This window comes from Tupaia chinensis, unplaced genomic scaffold (genome assembly GCF_000334495.1).
Source record: "Tupaia chinensis unplaced genomic scaffold, TupChi_1.0 Scaffold143624_1, whole genome shotgun sequence".
Classification (NCBI taxonomy): Eukaryota; Metazoa; Chordata; class Mammalia; order Scandentia; family Tupaiidae; genus Tupaia; species Tupaia belangeri.
In genome coordinates, this window is record NW_006203472.1 from 475386 (window position 1) to 478781 (window position 3396).

The 3396-nt window shown below is 58.2% G+C and overlaps 1 protein-coding gene across 6 annotated transcripts in view; it reads right to left on the reverse strand.

Annotated features, from left to right (window-relative positions):
* TSPAN4 (tetraspanin 4) overlaps positions 1-3396 on the reverse strand; it is a 24212-nt gene that overhangs the window by 14783 nt on the left and 6033 nt on the right. The window contains exon 1 of one of the 6 annotated variants that reach the window (XM_006164411.3): positions 2798-2905. The exons of the other annotated variants lie outside the window; for them this stretch is intronic. The gene's annotated coding sequence lies outside the window, so the exon portion shown is untranslated. Of the gene's footprint in view, positions 1-2797; positions 2906-3396 lie in introns of those variants that run through there. 6 annotated transcript variants of the gene reach the window in all.

Genomic DNA, 3396 nt, shown 5'->3' on the forward strand with positions numbered 1-3396 from the left:
GCCAATCCGAGGAGACCCCGCCCCCGCGCGGCCCCGCCCCTCTCCGCCGCACCGCCCAGCGAATCTGACCGCTCCGCCCCAGGCCGACCAATCGAGCGTCCCTACGCTGGCGGGGCCGGGGACGAAGATGCTCGGAAGGGCAGAGGAGCCATTTGAGGGGGCCAGGGGCTGGGGCGGAGGCCGGGACAGCTCTAGGCCCCAGGAACGACGCCCCTGGCGCTTCCGCCAACAGTACTCGCCGGTACCCAGCCGCCGGGACGGTTTAGAGACGGCCAACCATGCAAAGGATAGGCAAAGCACTATGCAAATAAAGGGTGGCCCGGTTGCTAACTGCGGCAGTCTGGCTTTGAGTGCTTTGGTGAGCCCGGGACACCGGGAAGGGTGGAGGGAGTGTCGGTGAGGTTTCCTGACTCAAAGGGAGGGACCAGGGCAGCTGGTAGCATGGCAGCTATGGCAGCTGGATCCCACATGGCAGATTGTGAGTTGGAGTCCCAGACCAGCAGCTTGAAAACCACGCTGGGCACCTGTTCCTGCAAGCCCAAAATCTCGAGAGGGGTGTTGGAGGAGAAGCGTTATGGCTGACCATTCCCCAGAGGGATGCTTTCTCACTCCTCTCTGTGTTTCTCGCTGGCCAGTGCATGTGCCCTCTGGCAAATTTTTAAAGGGGAGGGAGGGAGAGCGGCAGGTGGCGTGGTGGTTAAGGCACTGGACTCCCACATGACTGACTGCGGTTTGAGTCCTGGACCTGACAGCTTGCTTTCTCACTTTCCCTCTCTCTCTCTGTCCTTTTGGTGAATTTAATAATATTAAACAAGTAAACAAATAAATAGTATTAAAAAGAAGGCGACAACAGCAGCTGCTAGCAGGCGGTGTGATAGTTAAGGTGCTGGATCCCACATGGCCAACTCCACAATTCAAGTCCTGGCCCCAACCGCTTGAAAAACACACCAGGCATGTGTGCATGCGTGCCCAAAATTCCGAGAAGAGAATGTAGGAGGAGGGACTGTGGTATGACCATCCCCTCCCTCTCTCTCCAGCTGCAGGCACCCTATAGCAAAAATCTAAGAGAAAACAGAGAAAGAAAGGCTGAACATGCAAGTCCAGGCGAGTACCCTGGTAAGCCCAGTGGGAGACCCACCAATCCCAATGGGATTCCCTCCAGGCTCAGGGAATTTACAGTGGGCCCTCCTCAGCCTCCAGCCCATCCTGTCTCCCGGGTAGGGAGCAGGGCAGTCACGCAGCACCCCAGCTGGGCTGATGCACTGCTGCTGACATCTTGAGTCTCCTTCAATTTTTTCCATTTTTTTCTTTTTTGCTATAGGACACATGTGCTCATCAGAGAGACAGAAAGTGAGAAATCACTCCCGGGGGGTTGGGGGGGATGGCCACGCCACAATCCCTTCTCCTTCATTCTCCTCTCAGGATCTTGGGCACGCACACCTGGTGAGTTTTGAACCACCGGGTCCAGGACTTGAACTACGGTCAAGTACATGGGAGTCCAGCAACATAACAATTACCCCCTCTGCTGGTCCTGAGTCTCCTTAAGTTTTGTTTTTTTGTTTGTTTGTTTGTTTTATTAAGAGACTTTTGCTATAGGGCACATGTGCTCACCCGAGAGACAAACAGAAAGTAAGAAATCACCCCCCGGGGGCATGGCCACGCTGCAATCCCTTCTCCTCCATTCTCCTCTGGAGATCTTGGGCACACACACACACACACGCACCCGGCATGAGTTTAAGCCACTGGGTCTGGGACGTGAACCGCAGTCGACTACGTGGGAGTCCAGCGACATAGCCATTATGCTAACTGCTGGTCCCGAGTCTCCTTAATTTTTGAACAAGGGGCTCTGAATTTTATTTTTTTTAAAGAATTATTTTACTTATTTTAATTTGATCAGAGAGGGTCAGTGAGAGAGGGACAGAGAGACAGAGAGAAAGTGAGAAAGCAAGTCTCCAGGTATGGGACTCGAACCACAGTTGGCCATGTGGGATTCCAGCGCTTTTAACCACACACCACCTGCCGGCTCTGCTGAATATGATTTTATGCCAGCCCAAGCCTGAAGTCTGTCTTTGAGAGACCCCACTCCCCTCCCAGACACAGGAGAACCTGCAGCAGTGCCCCTTGCACTCAGGTGTGCTCTCGTGCATCCCGGGGGGTGTGCACACATCCACACCGAGATAGGGCCAGAGCCCGCGTAGCCCACCCTGTCTGTGAAGCCCCAGCCCTGCCAAAGAGCACAGGATATAAAGGCCCTAAGGTGCAGGGAAGACACCAGCATGTGGCCCCGTTCCCCCACCATGTGTCCCCTCCAGCAGGCATGGAAGTGCCCTGCATCCTGGGCTTACAGCTTCTGCTAAGGCTCCCCAGTTACCACAGTGGTCTGCGGGAGTGTCCACCCCCAGGACAATCCCAGAAACTGAGGTCCAGAGAAGGAACGATTTGCTCAAGGTCCCTGAGCGTCCACAGCAGAGGCTGTGAGGTGAGGGGAGAAGGAGTGAAAACAGGAGAGAAGGAAAAGGACAGGGGTGCAGGAAGGGAAGGGTGCCCATGGGCAGAGCTGACCAGCCCTAGGGGGCACGGGAGGTGGCAGGTGTGGGGTTGCGGCTGGAGTGGGAACCCCAGGCACCCAGGCAGGTCTTGCCTGTATGCCCAGCACCAGGGACCTGGGCTCTCTGGCACCAGCCCTCTGCTGCCCCCGAATGCTCTGTGGAGAACTGCAGCCCCGGCCTCCAAGGCAGTGTCCCTGTCCTGGTCCTGAGGGGCGGGAGGGGAGTGCCCCAGAGTACAGGAAGTCTACCTGGAGGCCCCCAGTCAGGCTCCTGAGCCAGCTTGGGTCTTCCCACAGCCACCTGTCCTTCCCACAAGGGTTCTTTGGTGTGTCTGGGCCCCCGTGAAGACAGAGCAATGACCAGCACCAGGGGCCCAGCAGAGAAAGAGCAGCAGAGACTCCCACCCAGGCTTCTGCTAAGACCACTCACAGCTCTGCCCAGGAGCAGGGGCAGCTAACGACCCCCGGGGACCCCTGGGGACTCCCAGCGATGATGTCGTGGGGAAAGAGGGCATGAGCTCGGAGCACACACTGCCCAGCACTGATGGGCCACAGCACCACAGGCCAAGGGCAGACCCAGCGCCAGCCGGGGAAACCCCACCCCCTTAGGAAACCCAGCCCTCCCGGGAATCGAGAACACCCCGGCCACCTCACTACCACACCAACCCCACCTGTGGACCCCAGCAGCCCAGGCCCAGAGGCAGCGGCTCACCTGGACCTCCGACAACACGTGACGAGCCGCGGCCCACCTGGGCCCACCTTGTTCTCAAGGCCAGCTGGGGCCTTGGGGCTGGGCCTAGGGGAGGCGAGGCAGGGAGGTGCTACCCCGGCCGGTGGCATCCCGAGCC